Here is a 20,445-nt window from a genome sequence, read left to right on the forward strand (position 1 = left end):
ACCGAGTCTATATTATATATTGAATTTTTACTGTTGAACTGATTTTTTACTTCAAATCAAAGGGGCTGCAGTGGCCAAGTGGTTAAGTTGTCCTGACTCTTTATCACTAGCCCTCCACCTCTGGGTTGCAAGTTCGATACCCATGGTACTCCGGCTTTCCTCCACCTCCAAAACCTGACACTTCCTTAAATGACCCTGGCTGTTAATAGGACGTTAAAACAAAATAAACCAAACACCAAAGTAAACAGAGTCGTCAAGTTATCAGAGTTTGAGATAACGAATGTGGCTGTATTAGTATGTACTATTTTTCAAAAATAAAATAAAATTTTGCCTGCATGTATCAGCATTGATCCATTGTGATGTCAAAAGTGACACAATGGTTACCATATAAGGTAGTGGTGACCTCTATAGTGACCTTTGCTTATGAATATGTTTTTTTTTTTAAATTCCATGTATGTTTTATGTGCGAGATATTTCATTAATAATTAACGTTGATAACAAGGATTCACATTGCCGTCTATTTTCTTAATATATTTAGAAGAAACAAATGTTAATTTCCAAGTAACTTTGTAGGATTAATCTACAACCATATAGCTTATCTACCTGGGTATTTTTATCATAAACAATCGTTCATTCTAAAGGGGCTACAATAGCTTTGTCGGTCAGAGTGCCAGCCATGTAACTTCATGATCCGAGGTGAGTGGTTTGACACCCCTTTCCCGTGTCAGAGTGAGTTGTAGAGGTTGTGTCTTTGGGCAAGACACTTTGACACTTTACCCTTATTGTTGTGCATTTCATGTGCCTCCTGTATGTTCTTCATTGAGGTAGCCACCAACTACTACAAGGAGACCCTGCATCAAAATGACCCTGGCTGTTCACAGGGCAATAAATTAACAAAGAAACAATGAAACTTTAAGATAATTTACTGTTTTCTCCTCTCATAGTTAGAAAATGGGAAAACCTTTCCAAGTTAGTAAATGAGAAACAACTCATAAATAGAAAATGGGAAACAATTAAGTCATAGATGATAAATGGAAAACAACTCCAAATTAGAAAAATTGGAATACAACTCCAAGTGGGAAAATGGGAAAACAGCTCAAAGTCTGTATGTTTAAAAAAAAAATAAAAAATAAGAAAAGCAAATTAGAAATTCTTAAGCTTCATGAATGGAGATACATATATATAAAGCAGTCAGGGACGTTAATCTGCTGTACTTACACATACGGTAGGTCTGCACCATTGAGTAATACAACTGTATATGTCATATAATTATATATAAGCTGGTCAAAGGTATAAACGTGGGTGTAAAGTTTGTTTGATGACTAGGTCTTTAGTCACCGAGTCTAGTTGTATTCCTGGTATTGTGAGGGTTTTAAAATTCTTTTTACAAAACGTAGATCGTTTATATTGAACTTTTCCTCATGCTGGCTGAATATAAAACAGGATTTAGTTACGGTTGTGATTTTTTATGCTTTCTAGTTTTCTGTGACATGGCTAGGAGTTTACAGGTATAATTTTTATCTTCTGTTCAAAATTGTGAAACTATCATGAAAATAAACGGTTATTCTGATTAATATTTAGTTAACACAGCATGATTCTCTCGATGCTCCGAGGAGCTACACTGTATTAGGTGACTATGATCTTTGTTGTATGTGAGATATATATATCAGTACCCGCTTACCATATAATGATATATCTATATAAATATGTGTGGTATACACATGGACATATTTTTGAAACCACAAAGTACATGTACACTGTTTTGTCAGGTATAATTTTGAGATGATGTAATAGTGATGAAGATAATGTTTAAAATTGGACAGACATTCATCCATGTGGAATATATAGTATTATCTCGAACTTTTTCTGTAAAACATTTTTTTAATCAGTCGTTGACTTTATCATATTTGATAAGTTACAAAATTCTCTTAAAATATTTGTCTTTTTATTTAAATTACTCCATTCTTTTTTTTTTTTTTTAGATAGAGGCATTTACTGGATGTGACAATTAGTTGCGGTTCGTACTGGCCGGGACTTGTCATCTGTCACATGTGTAGGTGAGTGGTGCAGACAATCAGACAATGTTTAGTGTATTGTAAAGTTTCTGTTTTAGGTTGGTTTGTGTTCCAGGATGTACCAATAACAAGTACACTTTGTGGCATTTTTCATTAATTTTATTGTGTGTTTAAATTACTATGACTAGCTGCAGTCTAGTTTTTACATTGATCTGAGGCCATGCTTAGATTGGTTGTGAGGGAGTCTGAATGGCCAATTCTATTTCATTTTATTATCAACAGCCTTCTAACTGCCTTCAAGATGGTTATTAGAATGATCCCACCTTCCTGGAAAAGAACTGCATCTCACTTTTTCATGTTTGTATCCACTATCTATATGGCTGATGGGAAACGAAAAGTAATGGCCAAATTACTTGTTTGATTCTCTCTTTGTTAGTATGCATGTCTGTCTTAAGTGGGGACATAAAATAGCGGCCCTGTGTTTAAAATTAATATACTTTTAGATCTTACTGATTTTGTGTAGGCATATACAAGTCTGAAGAGTACAGAAAATGGTGGGCCAGTGTTCGGCACTGCATGTATTGTGTTGCCACACAGCTCGCCGTGTTAAGCTACTACATATGTATCCGACATTACTGATTTAATGTATAGATATAGGCATTATCTGAATCAATTCACTTTCACAGAAAAAAATTTGAATGCCTGTGAAGCAAAAAATTCCACTCAGTGGACATATAGAAAGTTGTGGCAGAGGATTATTAATTTTTTGTGTATCCCTTTCATATGATGGCATACACAAGTACCACAGAAAGGCTTTGCAAAGAGTACATGTTTGTGAAACTATTCAAACCAGCACAAAATGGTATTAAATTAGTGTCGTTACACCTTAAACTTTGTTAAAATTATTATCTCCCCTTATGTTATTGATTGTATTATGTCATAATGTTGTTACTAAGACATTAAAAGTGATCGCCTGAAGATATAGGCACTACATGTCTTGAAAATGTTAATAATAATTAAACTGTATTTGACTTGTTGATCCTTTACATTTTGTATGTTTACATAAAAATGTATATAAATATATGGCTTAAAAATGAAGACAGCTAGAAAATGGTGGTCCAGTGTGTTCATGCAGGTACTGGTAAAAATCATTATAGGATATATCTGGTAATTCCTGAATATCGGTCAATATGCTTCTCTTCCGATGTGATGTTGTATAAAACTCCAGTCTGTTTGATTAACATCTAGATAATATGTATTTTAGATATGAAGCTGTATTGATTTGTAAACAGCAGAGATCAATGAGTATTTTTCGTTATCGGTATGGCACATTTTCATTGTAATCTTTTAAAAATTATGCTTGTGACGTTTCATTTTTAATATGCCTTTTACATGCATGGAGACATTAACTTGTTATTTTCTTATATCCATTTCGTGTGTGTAATTATGTTCTACAACATATCCCAGTCCCAGGAGACTGGTATCTGTAGGAGTGTAATTAGCTTGTTTGAAGCAGTAGATTAGATATTGAAATAGATTTTTGTTATAGTGACACATGAAAAATTATTTTTCTAGATCTTCAAGATGAAGGAAAATCATGCTAGAATTCAAATATTTGTTACTGATGGATTTGATTGGCTGTTTTGTAACATCACCATAGATTTGATTGGCTGTTTTATAACATCATGATGGATTTGATTGGCTGTTTTATAACATCACGATGGATTTGATTGGCTGTTTTATAACATCATGAAAGGTTTAATTGGCTGTTTTGGAACATCATGATGGATTTGATTGTCTGTTTCATAACATCATAATAGATTTGATTGGCTGTTTTATAACATCATGAAAGATTTGATTGGCTGTGTTATGACATCATGAAAGATTTATTTGATTTGCTGTTTGGTTACATTATGATGGATTTGATTGGCTGTTTGGTTAAGTTATGATGGATTTGATTGGCTGTTTGGTAACATTATGATAGATTTGATTGGCTGTTTTATAACATGATGGATTTGATTTGCTGTTTGGTTACATTATGATATGGATTTGATTTGCTCTTTGGTAATGTTATGATGGATTTGATTGGCTGTGTTATAACATCATAATGAATTTTATAGGGTCATGATAATTTGATTTGCTGTTTGATTACATAATGATGTATTTAATTGGATATTTGATAACATCATGATGGATTTGATAGGCTATCGGAGGTGTTAATTAGTGATATGGTCCACGCTGTGGTTTACGTGCAAATACTCAAGTTCCCTTGGGCCCATGAACCTTTATTTTCATGCAGTTTTTCCTTACCACAAGTGCTTGCATGGGATTTTTTTTTACTTGTGTAAAGGTCACTTCCATGGAATTCTTGCTTTAATTTTTTTTTTTCGTAAAATTTATCACACAATCTATCTGGAGTACCGAACAATCTCTTCTCTGTTGATTTTAACTGACAACAATGCCATCTTCTTCAGTATAATAAGAATATATATCTTCAAATTATAAAGTGTGAAATTGTATTTAGTTGGAAATAATGTAAGCTTATATTTCAAAATAAACATTTTTTTCATATGTATAGATGAAAGATTTTCATGCAGTATACCAGTACATTTTTCTTACTCCATCCTTTTCATATTTAACTTTTAAGATAGCAAGATTATTCAACTATTCATCAAGGTCATAAATGGTGAAGTCAGCATTTTGCAACCACTTCAGTTTAGAAGTTAAAATACAGACTGTGATTATATGACTATACTAATTCAATTAACAATGTTGGATACATTTTGTGAAAAATTTTCATGTTAGTCTGATTAAATGTATCACTATGTTAATCGATGTATATCAATATGAACTATTTGGTATCAGAATAACAGCAAATTTATACACTGTTAAATGTTATATTTGATTTTCGAATCTATACATAAGCCTGTGAAAATAATTGACCATTTTGTTAGGGTACCCCCTTCACTCAAATTGGTGTTATGCAAGGAGGTCCACTACGACTGTCGGTTGATATAATGGTTCATTATTTATGCGATTATGATTTATTTTCATGCATCTACATATGATGAAAAAAAATAAAAATAAACTGAAGTGGGGGCCGGCGCTAATGTTAAATCTCCATAGGCGTTGACCCCGTGACCTTTGTTCTTGAAAGTGGTGCCATCCAAGCACTCAATCAAAGTTTTGTCAAAAATGAATCCGATTTTATATGGGTATGGGGGCTTACATGTCTTGCAGACATCTTTTAATTTAGCAACTGGCTTGAAAAAATTGAGAAAGAATACTTGTATATATTGCAGGAAGATGTGTAAAGCAGGAAATAGATAGGGGCATTTGTTAGCGTTTTGTATGCAGAAACCATTTTCTTATTTCAGCAGGGAAAAAAATACATAAAAATCTTAATAGGATTGGTAAGATGGAAGTTCTGTTGAATATAATGCAGGAGAAATTTTCTCTGTGGATGTAATATTCCAGTCATGCTTCAGGGTGAAATAAGGCTATATATGTGTCATCAAAGAGTTAGTGAAATTGAATGCAAAAAAAATGATGAACTGTACTTAATAACATACAAGCTATATTTTTATGATGGTAAAATGTTGTTTCAATCTTAGCCCACCTAGCCTGAAGGTGGAGAAGTGCTTAGATTGTGACAGAGAAGCCATTGCTTGTCAAGTCAGTCACTTACATCAACTTTCCTGTGATACTCTACCAGTACAAATGGCTGAGCGGAAATTAATTAATGTATAGGGAACATCCATGGGGTAAGGGGGTCAGTGTTACATAAAAGGATGGTGGGTAGGGAGGGAAGTATGATATGTAGGAATAAAGGGATTGTAACCAAAAGTCTGTTAGTATTCTTAAGCGAAATTTAAAGGAACACTGCAATGTCGTTTAAACAGGTATTGTGAGACCTAATAGAGGAAAAGTTTATGTAAAAATTTTAAAATACTATTTTCTTTAGTGAAGGAAAAGAGATTAGGATGTCATTGATCTGATGCTCTATTACTTGAGTTACCTGGTCGCCGATGATTGACCCTGTCCAGTTCCACTACATTCCTCTCTCCTTTTTCAAGTCTTCGCCCCGGAAGACCACAAGTTCGGATATCACCTTGCTAAGCATACTCTAAATGCTTTAACAAGGGTAGGCAATCTTTCCAATTATGTAACGGGAGAGGAGAAAAATGTAGCAGACAGACTGGGGTTCGAACCCAGGACCTCCGAACACTTGAGCCGGATGCTCTACCAGTTGAGCTACCAATTGAACTATCGGTGTTCGAACCCGGGACCTCTGAACACTAGCCGGATGCTCTACCAGTTGAGCTACCAATTGAACTACCGGGGTTCGAGCCTGGGACATCCGAACACTAGCTGGATGCTCTACCAATTGAGCTACCTAGTCGCTGATGATTGCCCCAGTCCAGTTCTGCTACACACGTATATCTTTAAAAAAAAATCTTTTATATCATTACAGTCATTTTTTGTCTGGAGCTTTCTTGCATGCTCGTGGAAACACAGAGCTATCGAGCACCACAGACAAGATCTGAGGAACTGGCCTAAATTGAAAATTTAAAATGTTTTGCTTCAAAATCCTTCTTTTAAAAAAAATCACATATTATTATCAAATTTAATACCTGTGTTGATATATAAATAGATGCTGAGGTTCATTATACCCCCCGCAACGAAGTTAGGGGGGTATACTGGAAGCACCTAGTCCGTCCGTCCGTCTGCCGTCCGTCACAAAATTTGTCCGGCTATGCATTCGCTCATTTCTTTATGGATTTCACTTAAATTTGGTATATAGTTAGAAGACCATATGAACTTGTGTCCCCTGCAGTGATTTTGCAATTAAGCCCTCTTTAAGAGAGTTATGCCCCTTTTTCATACAAAATGTGTCATAATTTTGTCCAGCTATGCATTCACTTAGTTTTTGATGGATTTTCTTGAAACTTTATACAGAGTTGAAGGATGGCATGAAGTTGTGTCTCCAGTTACGGCTTCTTCCGAAAAAACCCTTTTTACAGAGTTATGCCCCTTTATGTAAAAAATGGTTACTAGCTTGTCCGGCTATGCATTTGCTTGGTTTTCAATGGATTTTCTTGAAACTTTTTACACAGTTGAAGGACAGCATGCACTTGTGCCTCCAGTAAATGCTTTTTCCGAAAAAATGCTTTTTTTACATTGTTATGCCCTTTATTTGAAAAATGGTTATAATTTTGTCCAGTTATGCATTTCTTCAGTTTTCACAAAATTGGTGTATAGTTAAAAGACCATATGGTGTTGTGATTTTCCCCAAGTAGTCCTATTAAACAAATTATGCCACTTTAGCCCTTTTTAACAGAGTTATGCACCTTTTTCATACAAAATGTGTGATAATTTTGTCCGGCTATGCATTCACTTAGTTTTTGATGGATTTTCTTGAAACTTTATACAGAGTTAAAGGATGGCATGAAGTTGTGTCTCCAGTAACAGCTTCTTCCGAAAAAAACCTTTTTACGGAGTTATGCCCCTTTATGTAAAAAATGGTTACTAGCTTGTCCGGCTATGCATTTGCTTTGTTTTCAATGGATTTTACTAAAATTTGGTATGTAGTTAGAGGACCCTATGAGGCTTAGCTCTATGCAAAGATTTTGCCAAATTGCCAGTTCTAATAGAGTTGTGCCCCTTTTTCTTTAAAAAAAAGGAGTAAAATTTTGTTCGGCTTTGCATTCACTTAGTTCTTACCTTAACATAGAATATGTTGATTTGGTCATAGTACCATAAATAGGCAGCTTCACAAAGTATCCAAACCAATCATGGAAAAGCGGGGGATATACTTGTCACCCCCTCGTTGACAGCTCTAGTTGAAGTTGGTTGTTCCTGTAGCTCTGGTATTTGTCATTTAAGGCACAGTTTGGAATATTTGGGTGTATTTATATAATATATACTTGTGTCTTAATTAATTTAAGCTAAGATTCCCATTATACAACTCCACACACACACATATTAGGGGCATGAAATGACTAACACATCAATCTTATGTGTACTTCAATCCAAATCGATTGGGCCATCCATGTGTAAATTGTAGTTGTCTTAACTGGTAGTTAGTCCAATGGTAATCAGATCTCAACTTAATTTATTCTGAAGCATCTGTGCTGGTGTTGGGACACTGGAATCAATTGTTTTGTAAAGTATGGTTCTCTGTAAGGCTTGGAAAAACTGAAAAAGCAGACATCGTTCACTTCCATCTTAATTGTTCATTAACTTCTACCAGATGGGGGCCCCAGTTGCCGAGTGGTTAAGGTGTCCCGACACTTCATCATTAGCCCTCCACCTCTGGGTTGCGAGTTTGAAACCTACGTGGGGCAGTTTTGCCAGGTACTGACCGTAGACTGGTGGTTTTTCTCCAGGTACTCCGGCTTTCCTCAACCTCTAAAACTAGACACATCCTTAAATGACCCTGGCTGTTAATAGGACAAAACAAAACACCCCAAACCAGATTTACTACGAAGCATACTTAGATAGGAAAGGTGTAGTCTCACTTATATAGAAGCCAAAAATGGAACTATTATTTAAATGGGATGATTTTGCTTAACTATCCTTATAAATGATGCAGACCCTTAGTGCCTCTTCTTTAGCATATCTTTTAATACTGCTTTTTAAACTGCTATTAAATAAGGGTATCTTTTCATAAAATTGACGCTGACTTTGGTTTATCTCAGAAAAGTCGTATACATGGAAAGAAACACTCCATGCAACAGCTTCTGTAGCTCAATCAGCTTTGCAACTTTGCCAGCAAAATTCTTCCTTCAAAGCATTTTGATTGCAACGTAATTCAAGAAATTCTATGATTCTTTGGTGTCCTGATTGTTATTAGCAGATTGCGGAAATCAGCGGAAATGATGCTCACTGTAAATTTTAATACAAATTTAAATCTTTTTTTTTTTGAGTGTTATGAAGATGACTGTGCGCGTGGTGCTTGGAACTGGAAGATGTGGTTATGAATGGTTGAATTATTCAGGACATGCCAGAATATTGGCAGGCTGTACCTGTGTTTAAACCTCTAAACCACAAACCAATGCATGTTTAAGGAATTCATACAGACATTTGGAGCAAGTCTTTAATGGAAGAAGACATCATTTTGAACTATTTCATCTGTCCAGCTGAGGGAGCCAAATCAATAGAGAAAATACAGAATGTTTCACTCTATGGGAGATATGCGTCATGACTTTTATTATACAATAGTTTTCAGTCTATGGGAGATATGTGTCATGAGTTTTATTAAACAATAATTTCCACTCTATGGGAGATATGCGTCATGAGTTTTATTACACAATAATTTTCACTCTATGGGAGATATGCGTCATGATTTTGATCATACAATAGTTTTCACTCAATGGGAGATATGCATCATGATTTTTATCATACAATAATTTTCTTTCTATATGTGCTTTGCACAGCCACAGCCATCAAAAGTCAGCGAGAACAAAATTCATTCATAACTCTTGAGGAAATCAAAAGTTCCTTATTTATACTAAAAATCCTGATGAGTTAAGGATAGGATAGAGTAATTTAAATATTCTTAAATTATAGACGAAATGTTGAAATCATAGACAATAACCTACTTTAACACTGAGTATTCCGAACTATTTTCTGCACAAATTAATCACCTGAATCGGATTAGGTATAGACTCATTCAAAGGTAACATACAATATTTACGAGATACGTTTCTTCTATCAAAAGTTCAAATATCAGATATATAATCACGATCAAGATAAATTCATATATGGAGAAAAAAGCTGTAAATTGAATGCTTGACTTTAAAACCTTAGTAACCTAAATACATGTATACTGGGACAATAATTTATGGGAGTCTTATCTATAAGCGATGTGGTTTATCAAGAAATATGATGGACATTTTAAAACACAGTATAACATTTTAACCCATCATTTAGATGAAGAAAGATATCTCTCATTTGATAACATATAATTAGCTCACCTGGTCCGAAGGACCAAGGTGAGCTTATGCCATACCGTGGCGTCCGTCGTCCGTCCGTCCGTCGTCCGTCGTCTGTTGTCTGTCGTCTGTCGTCCGTCCGTCCGTCAACAATTGACTTCTTCTTCATAACCATTGATCAGAATTTGACCAAATTTGGTCAGAAGCATCCCTATGGGTAGGGGACTCAAAATTGTACAAATGATGGGGCTGACCCCCCAGGGGCCTGAGGGGCGGGGCCAAAAGGGTTCAATTTGGCTACATTGATATAAACGACTTCTTCTCTGAAACCGAGCAAAGGATATTGCTCCTATTTGTCTGGAAGTATCACTATGGGGTGGGGATTCAAAATTGTACAAATGGTGGTGCTGATCCCCAGGGGCCTGAGGGGCAGGGCCAAAATGGGTCAATTTGGCTATATTGATATAAACGACTTCTTCTCTGAAACCAAGCAAAGGATATTGCTCCTATTTGTCTGGAAGCATCACTATGGAGTGGGGACTCAAAATTGTACAAATGGTGGTGCTGACCCCCTAGGGGCCTGAGGGACGAGGCAAAAATGGGTCAATAAAGCTATATTGATATTAACGACTTCTTCTCTGGAACCGAGCAATGGATATCACTCATATTTGTCTGGTAGCATCACTTTGGGGTGGGGATTCAAAATTGTACAAATGATGGGACTGACCCCCTAGGGGCCTGAGGGGCGGGGCCAAAATGGGTCAATATAGCTATATTGATGATACCGACTTCTTCTCTGAAACCGAGCAATGGATATCGCTCATATTTGCCTGGTAGCATAACTTTGGGGTGGGGATTCAAAATTGTACAAATGATGGGGCTGACCCCCAGGGGCCGGAAGGGCGGGGCCAAATGTGGTCATTTGGGCTATATTTATAAAAACAACTTCTTCTCTGAAACCGAACAAACGATATTGCTCATATTTGCCTGGTAGCAACACTATGGGGTGGGGATTCAAAATTGTACAAATGGTGTGGCTGACCCCCGGGGGGCCTGAGGGGTGGGGCCAAGAGGGGTCAATTTGGCTAAATTGATATGAACAACTTCTCATCTGAAACTAAGCAATATATATTGCTCAATTTTGACTGTGAGAATCCCTTTGGGGTAGGGTTTCAAAATTGTACAAATGGTGGGGTCTACCTCCCTGGGGGCTGTGGGGCGGGACCAAAAGGGGTCAATTCGACTAAATTGATATAAACAACTTCTCTGAAACTAAGCAATGGATATCACTCATATTTGCCTGGTAGCAACCCCCTAGGGTAGGGATTCAAAATTGTACAAATGACAGGGCTGACCCCAGGGGACGTAAGAGGCGGGGCCAAAAGGGGTTATTTTGGCAAAATTGATATAAACAACTTTTTCTCTGAAAATAAGCAATGGATATCTTTAATATGTGACTGGTAGCATTCACTTTGGTTAAGGATTCAAAATTGTACAAATGATGGGGCCAACCCCCAGGAGGCTGAGGGGCTGGGCCAAAAGGGGTCAATTTGGCTAAATTGATATGAACAACTTCTCTGAAACAGCTCATATTTGACTATTAGCATCCTATTGGGGTAGGGATTCAAAATTGTATAAAGGAAGGAGCTGACCCCCAGGGGGCAGAGGGCAGGGTCAAAAGGGGCCAATTGGTCTAAACAAGATCTTCTCTGAAACTAATCAATGGATATCACTCACATTTGTGTGGTAGCATCCCTATGGGGTCGCGCCAAAAGTCAATTTCATTACATGGATTAATGTACCTTTTGGCATTTTTAGTATTAAAATAAAACCAATGTACATGTACCCATATAAAATGCTTATGATATATATTGACATAGCAATACCAGCGACAAATATGCTTAAGCATCATTCTTGTTTCATATCTCATGAAACCAGGTGAGCGATACAGGCCCTCTGGGCCTCTTGTTTAATACATTATTCAATTAAATCCATTTATTTCCTTACCACATTCATACTAATGAGGATACGTACAGCTTAGGTATTTGACGTGTGTGTTCCTTGTGACAAGACCTTTCCATTGGTATCACATTTGCGGAACCACTGACCTTGGCCGTGACCTACTTTTACCCTTGGCCACTGAGCATATATATATGCTAAGCATACAAGATAGTTCTTTCATATTTGATATATGTATTTCATCTGACATGACCTTTCCATTGTTACTACATTTGCAGATCAGTTGACCTTTGACCTACTTTTTGAAAATTAATTCAGAATTTCAACCTACTTTACAATCTATGATGTTCTCTGACAACTATTGTTATGTAGCTGAACTGGATTGGATTGAACTTCGGCGACCAGGTAGCTCAATTGGTAGAGCATCGGCTAGTGTTCGGATGTCGAGGGTTCGAACCCCGGTCTGGCCGTGCATTTTTCCGCTCCTTCTACATTTGGTGCCTGTGACCAAACCTTGTTATAATAAAGATAGATTTTACTCCAGTAGGAGGCACAGATATTCACTCAAGATGAGAAGCTAATGTTCTCAGTTTACTGTTTCGTTTTTTTTTGTCTTGTATGTTACTGTGTATAGTAAGATCAAACAATGTAGAATGCCAGATTGAGCCTCAATTGTTTCTTGTTTTTAATTATTCAAAAGCTACAAATGCACTTGTGTTCCAATATTGCCAAGGTTATCAGAATTTATGGTATCAAATCATGTCCTTGCATGCATTCTAAGGTAAACAATGAGAATCTTTGCATTTAAATTGTGTTTAAAGTGCTCGCAGCAATTGCTTAGAGATCTGTACAGAAGACATTTCAAAGAAAATTGGAAAACTTAATTCTGTCTTGAAAATTTGTTTTGTTGCAATCCTGCAGACCATGCATTGGGAAAGGCTAAAAATTGTCTTCTGGGATAATTGTTAGCTAGCAGTACAACTGAAGCAGAAAATATCGGGGGACGAATCGTGTGCGTCATGTCGTAAACAACAACTCTGATTTGGTTACTCCGTAATTGGTGAGGAGTTAATTGCTGTAAGTGGGTTACGTAAAGTTGAAGGCTGTACATATTTAGTTTTAATCATGCTCAGTAGATTTAATCACGCTCAGTAATCTCAACATTAGTCTTGTTGTCAGAAGTTACATTCAAAACTCATGGAGTTATTTGCGGAACATTTTTAATTTACATCAGAGAATTGATGGGTTTCGGCAGTGTTGTCCTTTACTTCTATTCCTTAGGCTCCGGAGAGAAATAAAACAAGGGTACCCCATTAAACAATTCCGTAACTCTGTCATCTGTCATCCATTGCTCCCAAAGAAAATGTATCAATTTCAGGAAGCCCTTCTTTTTATTTCCTCTGCTACGGAGGTAAAATGATGCTGTGTGATTTCTCTGCAACATTAATCTCCTCGGAGACAAATTTTCACTGCCTACATCGTTTCTTATTAGAAATAAGGACACTTTCATTTGAAATCGTTTTTATTTAAAATATTCATTAGGTTTCAGTGAAGGATGAACTGTGAATTAATATAGAAATTATTCGGTGACGCTTCTATAATTCCTAGTCTGTATTGTGACTGTTGTCATCAAACTTATTTTGATATTCCACACCAATTTTGTTTCGAAACTTTACATTTCATTGTATTTAAAAAAAAAAAAAAAAAAATTTGCCGAATTTCATTATCTCAAATGTCATCTAGATCCTAAACAAAAATTATCTGAGTATTCAAGTTTAAGTAAATTTCCAAGTAAGGTATATTTATAAGCTCACCTGCTTGAAGGGCAAGTAAGCTTTTGCTGTAGTGCAGCTTCTTCTCTCAATTACCAAGATGCCTAGAAACTTGATTAGGGCTACGTATACCAAGTTTGTTCAAATGAATGACCTTAAAGCTATATTAAGGTCACACATGCCCAAATAGACTCAAAATCTTTAAACAACTTGAACAAAGATATCCAGCCTGATATTGGGGCTGTAGCATACTGTGATGAAGGCTGCCAAGTTTGTTCCAGAAGAATGACTTTGACCTACTTTGAAGGTCATAGGGGTCAATAACTCTTATATTTGAATAATGTTGTAATCAGCTGAGCAAAGTTGCATTAGAAGCTTTGTTTGTTTGTTTTGTTTAACGTCCTATTAACAGCCAGGGTCATTTAAGGACGTGCCAGGTTTTGGAGGTGGAGGAAAGCCGGAGTACCCGGAGAAAAACCACCGGCCTACGGCCATGCAGTACCTGGCAACTGCCCCAGGTAGGTTTCGAACTCGCAACCCAGAGGTGGAGGGCTAGTATTAAAGTGTCAGGACACCTTAACCACTCGGCCACCGCTGTCCCTTGCATTAGAAGCAGGTGAGTGATAAGCAGTAAGCTGTTGATCTATAGCAGTTAAGTAAAATAATTATTCTTAGATCAGTAATATACAGATCTAGAGTAGACACAGCAGGAAATATATATCCGATATCTTTCCTTTTAAACCAAAATAACCCACAACAAATTTACTGACTTTCTTATCAGTTTCACTATACTGCCCTCTCTTGCATTTCACTATACAGGCCTCATGGTCCTCTTGTTTTGTGGAATGGCATTACCTGGAGTCATGTAAATTTGACAGAAAAAACCCTGTAATTACTTAATTTTCTGCAGGATTTGCTTTGTGCAGTTACAGCATGCATTATTAGTTGTCCTATTGATTTTGAGCTAGGGTTAGATTTTTTTTATTCCAGACACGAAAAAGATAAACACCTTTATCGTGATTCTCTTCCAGTTCATGCCCCTGTCCCTGGAACAGGCCCTCCTATATCTGTTAATCTCCAGACACAGCGGGGACGTCAGATGTTTATATATAGTCACTGTCGATGTAATTGTAGATAGACTGGACACGCCTACAGACTTTGTAATGTATAAGTATGCAATGGACACACATCTGCAGACTCAGATTAGATTTACAGTCGTACAATTCCAGTTTGAAGATTGTGAATGCATACACGATTAGGGGTGTGGTTCTACCAGTCTTCTTTTTAATTACATTAGGTGAAATTTCGAAAACTCAAATTTTGACAGCTTAATTTAATCAGAGTTTTAATATGATGGAAATTACTTGAATTTTAGAACGTTTAATCAAAGTTTTAATATGATGGAAATTATTTGAATTTTAGAACATTTATGACTTTTAACGTTTCCCTTCATCAGTGAACTGTCAGCTGTTAGCTGTTCTCAAATTTTACTTAAAAGGCTACTAATCCAGAGTAGTTAAAGGAAATGTCACTAAATTTGGCATAAATCATTTATGATTGAAGGGAATTTCAATGTTTTATAGAATGTGAATCCCTGGAGTATGAAAGGTTTGGACTTGAATACAAAATAAGAATTAATCTTTAAAATGCTATATTCCTCAAGTACAGAGGATTGATTTTAACCCATGTGAAACTGTTTTACCAAGGAATTAATTTCCACTGTTTTATAACTGAAAGCGTAATCCTCAGAGAATGAAAGTTGGGACCCAAATTATATAGATATTGATTGATCTTTAAAAGGCTATTCATTAAGTACAGATGATCGATTCACCGAGTTTAGCAGTAAAACTCGTCATTCCTTGGCAATGAGAGTTCCATGTTTTATAAGTAAATGTTGTTACACACTGCCTTCTGGTTGGCTGAGACATTTATGACTTGTTACACACTGTCTTCTGATTGGCTGAGACATTTATGACTAGTTACACACTGTCTTCTGATTGGCTGAGACATTTATGACTAGTTCTAAAGTACTAACAGATCAATGTTAACCAGATGTACTGCAAGTTTTATCCTAACTTAAAACAAGGTCTGTCATTTTGGTTGTTACAGTTAAAATTAACTCAAGATTGCTTTTATATGGTGAATGCCCTGTCGTAACCATGGTAATACATAAACGAACATTAAGAAGGACATTTTTTGTCAATTCACCATTCTCAAGATAGGCACTTGTATCAGGCCGCAACCTTTAGTATTCATCATGTAAAAGTCTTTCAAGATGACGGCTGATGACGACTGATCTGTAGTCAAGGTCATTGGGTCAAGGGTTAAAGGTCAAGGTCAAATTAATCTATATATACTGAGACTGATAAAATTTTCTATATCATGAAGGATAATTGGTCTAAATGAAAAAAGAGATGTCTAGTCATGGCCTCAAATTTAAGGTCAAGGTCAAGTGTGTATATCTTTCGACTGACAACCGTTATGCTGTTCAGATCGAAACATTGAGAATTATGTTTTGCTGCCTACATGCATACTTGGGTCCATGCAGAAATTGCAGACACAGCAGAATTCCTGGAACAGACTTGTCTAGTGTATATTTTGTGAGAGTGAAATAATACTGATGTAGTGCTCTGAAATTCAGGGACTTCTTCAGTTCCTTTTAAAATGTTCCTTAGGTTAAACCATCATTAATATAAGGGAAAGAAAGCTGTATCTATCACAGACAAATGGGGAAATTTCAAGTAATGATTAAACATTAGTTGTACCTGTTCTATTTTATTTTTTGAGTGTGATCAGGGAAACAAAATGGCTGACAAGCAGCCACCTTGGATTTTGACATTTGAAGTTCCTTTTATATAATACCTGCCAGGGGCTCATGTGAAAACTGGAAAACTCATGGACATCTCCAGTTAGAAGGTTTAAAAAAAAAAGAGGAGATTTTTTTGTTTTAGTATTTTCATATAAACCTTTTATTGTAACCTAATACATTGTTAGTTGGATTAACTAATAAGTAAAATAAAAAAAAATAATGGATTTTATTTAAACCCCCAGTTTAATAAAAATATAAACATTTTTTCACCTTGACAATTTACAGTGCAAAAGTTGTGTCTAATAAACTGCCAAAATTCTCTGAAATTCACTAAGAATTCAGTCTAAAGGTCGAGACTTGACAGATTTGTTACAGATGCTTGTTAATTCCTGTACTAGGTACAGAAAGGTTAGGATGTCAACTGACATCATGTTAGTATGGACACCATGTCCACTGATACAGTTATAAATACACATTGTCCATGATATTACTGGTGTTAATATGTTGTTGTATCGGACATAATAAGCTGCTAGGCTGGTAACAGATGAATGGAGCACTTCACATCTCCTTACTGTCAAGGTTTTGTTTCTGACCGGTTCTATAGTTTTCACTTATCTTAATGATAAGACAAAATTACAGAAAAATTAACGAAAATACCAAAAATATTGATACTAACATAATGCCTGTTTCATGGCTTCCATGAAAAACATGAAGCCATCTTGGATTTTGACCACTGTAGATTGTTATAGCTATTTCTTAAAAAGCATTGGAGGGATATTTCTGAAATTTCACTTGTAGGTTCCGCTTAATTAATTGGTCTCAAATGTGTCCATTGAATTATAAGCCTGATCAGGAAAACAAAACAACTGACAGGTTGCCATCTGGGATGTGGACAGTAAATTAAGATTGTTATTGCTTTTACTATTATTTTCTTTTTAAGCACTGAAAGAATATTTCTAAATCTTTCTTTGTATATGGTCCAGTTGGTCCGTTGTTTTGTCCATTCAATCTTTAGTCAGATCTGGAATCAAAACTGCTGATAGGTGGCCATCTTGGATTTTGATAGTTGAAATTTCTGATTCCATCTGTTGCTGAGAATCTCTTGAGCTTCTTGGTATAAAAGCATTCTTCAGTTCATTCATGGCCAAAATGCATCAACTTTTTCCTTTAAATAAATTCTTCTAAAAAAAATATGCCTAGAATCATGAGGTTTGACTGGTACGATTTTTGCTCCCACATAATTTGCGAAAAGAAAATTTCTTGACCCATTTTAAAAGTCATAGGGATCAAAGTTGTTCAAAATTCAAACAACTTTTTCTGATTGTCTAAAATATCTAGAATTGCAGGTTGTTTCTTGGATAATACCCGACAAATTTTGTAAAAGGAAATACAATTGACTCTTATTCAAGGGGTCAAATTTGTTCAGAAACATCATAACATGTTCTTTTGATAAAATGAAAGGCAGAGAATCATCAAAGAAGTGAATAGTACTACCTGATGCATGTGAATAATTCAGGCCCATTGGGCCTCTTTTTCCCCCCTTTTTTTTCTGTTGTACCTCTTTCATGAGGCAGATACATTACAATATTGTTCTTTATCATCTGTATTTGGAACGTGAAGCAGGCATTTCCTATAGGCATTTCCTATTGTACAAGTGTTCTTCTTTAATCCTCAAGGATGGTCCCCTGTCCCTTGTCATTTTCATTCAGCAATCTTGTTAGTTCATTTAGCTTTATGGAGACATCTCTGGAGACCTCTGCATTCTAAACCTATTATAATCTTTCTCCAATCTCGTATTTCGTATTGTATTCAATTTCAACTTTCAATGTCAGCTTCCTGGGCTGACCTGTACCAGTAAGTAGACAATTCAGCCTCCTATCGGGCTGGGCTTCTCTCCGGTAATTGGACATTTCCAATTCACTATGCAGCCTCCTTCTGAGATGACCTGTACTGTTGATTACGGCCACTTCCTATTCAGTTTTCGGCCTCCTGTTGGGATGGCCTTTACCAGATCATGGACATTTCCGAGTGGAAAAGGCTTCCACGTTGAGAGCTGCCACTTCAGAACTGCGAGAACAATAGTTATGCCCACCAGCAAACAGATGGGTCAGATAATGTCTGCTGAACTGTGCTGATGAAGAGGCAAGGGTATCAATACAAACAATTGGCTTGTGACACAACTAGCTTCAATGTCTATACAAACCTGAATTTTTGTTTGTTTCAAAATCAAATTAAAGAATCCCATCACGCTCTACGGTTGAGGCTCTGGGCAAACAGACGATCACTTCTCATTTTCGAAGACCACAACATTTTTGCCTCATACGAACCAATGTAAAATTTGCATACAATATTATGTTTTTGATTTCAGGCTGACTCAGTCATTGGACTAGTGTCTGAAGTAATGTGGAACTAGCATGCTATGATCCATCAACATTTTCTCTTAAAAGATAAATTTCTTTACGAAGACATCCGTGAACAAGGTATCAATCACGTGCCAGTGTTTGTCTGCCAGCATGTATGGTGTATGACGACTGCCAATTTTGTCAGTGACTATAATATGGGTATCAGAAGAAACTTGATATAGTTTGGATAATAAATCAGGAATTTTCATCACAAGTGATAGTAAGCTTTGTAGCTTGTTCACTGATGAAAGCTTTCAGTATTAATACTGAATTCAGTGTTTTGGAAATATGTTCTCCCGTATATGTTGTTGTTAATTTATTGCAAAAACATGTATTTCAGTATTTTGAGATTCTGACACTCATTCTTGTTTTAATTGTCTCTATATCAGTATAGAAACCAAGCCTGGGTATAACATAAAAGTTATGATATATATGCCATGATGGCCTGTTTAGTAAAAGTATGAAGGAATTGATTGGCTACTTTGTAACATTATGATGGATTTGATTGGCTATTTGGTAAAGTTATGATGGATTTGATTGGCTGTTTGGTAAAATTATGATGGATTTGATTGGCTGTTTAGTAACATTATGATGAATTTGATTGGTCATTTTCTGTCAATATGATGGATTTGATTGGCTGTTTGGTAAAATTAAAATGAATTTGATTGGTCATCTTCTATCATTATGGACATTTGATTGGCTGTTTTGTAACATTATAGACATTTGATTGGCTGTTTTGTAACATTATGGACATTTGATTGGTTGCTTGCTATAAAATTTTGACATGTTTGATTGATGTTTGCCTGTCATTATGAGTAAAACGTAATTCCTGTATGGCTGACTTTTTATAAGTACATTGATCTACAGGTGCTACCTTGGTCCTGCTGGGCTGTCAGAACTTCGTGTGTGAGCGCTATAGCTTCATGCCAAGCTTTAAAATCAATATTTTCTGCGATTTTACTTCTGTCGTTTCTGTGAAACCATACTTCTGAGGTATCGTTTGCCATCAAATCATCTTATACATAACATATTAATATCAAATTTAATGATCACAACACTTGTTTGGGTTCTTTTACAACATGTTCACTTAATTAAATACGTATTGAACAGTGATTTTGTTATTGTTTGGATCCTGCGGCGGTAATCACTTGTCACAGCTTTGGTTTCTCTGCTCATATTGCTGCTAATTGTTTGACATTATATTTGCATGTTAAAGCTATTGTCTTTATCCCATTGTTTGACATTATATTTGCATGACAAAGCTTTTGTCTTTATCCCATTGTTTGATATTATATTTGCATGTTAAAACTATTGTCTTTATCCCATTGTTTGACATTATATTTGCATGATAAAGCTATTGTCTTTATCCCATTGTTTGACATTATATTTGCATGTTAAAGCTATTGTCTTTATCCCCATGGCGAAGTTGAACATACACACAAGACAGGGTTTATATATGTAACAGGAGAGGAGAAAATGTAGCGGCCAGACCGGGGTTCGAACCCAGGACCTCCGAACACTAGCCGGATGCTCTACCAGTTGAGCTACCGG

The 20,445-nt window shown here is 36.0% G+C and overlaps 1 protein-coding gene across 1 annotated transcript in view; it reads left to right on the forward strand.

The window, feature by feature from the left end:
* Window positions 1-20,445, forward strand: part of LOC117340060 (complexin-like) — a 175,983-nt gene that overhangs the window by 6,002 nt on the left and 149,536 nt on the right. The window contains exon 2 of the mRNA XM_033901828.1: window positions 1,983-2,057. The gene's annotated coding sequence lies outside the window, so the exon portion shown is untranslated. The remainder of the gene's footprint in view (window positions 1-1,982; window positions 2,058-20,445) is intronic.

The sequence above is a fragment of the Pecten maximus genome, chromosome 12 (assembly GCF_902652985.1).
Source record: "Pecten maximus chromosome 12, xPecMax1.1, whole genome shotgun sequence".
Taxonomy (NCBI): domain Eukaryota; kingdom Metazoa; phylum Mollusca; class Bivalvia; order Pectinida; family Pectinidae; genus Pecten; species Pecten maximus.